Source organism: Buceros rhinoceros, unplaced genomic scaffold (genome assembly GCF_000710305.1).
Source record: "Buceros rhinoceros silvestris isolate BGI_N320 unplaced genomic scaffold, ASM71030v1 scaffold21660, whole genome shotgun sequence".
Taxonomy (NCBI): domain Eukaryota; kingdom Metazoa; phylum Chordata; class Aves; order Bucerotiformes; family Bucerotidae; genus Buceros; species Buceros rhinoceros.
In genome coordinates, this window is record NW_010390433.1 from 4,336 (window position 1) to 4,632 (window position 297).

Below are 297 nucleotides of genomic sequence, written 5' to 3' on the forward strand. Positions count from 1 at the left end.
CGGTGCTCCTGCGCCAGGCAGGGGGGAGCAAGCGGGGCAGCAGAGATCCGAGGGGACTTTGACATTGCGACAGGAGAGAGTGACAAGACAGGGGGATGACACAACATACCCCCAGAGACCCCCCGGGCAAGGAACCAGCCCTGACGCGGGGCTGCAGGAGCAGCTGCAGAGCTGGGGACAATCACAGCCCCCACAGCGGAGAGTGACCTCCTCTCAGCCCGAGCTGCCGCCAGCGGCGAAGCGAACCGAGGTCAAGGCCTGGGAGAGCGAAGCCGCTGGTGGCAGGAGATGACCGGA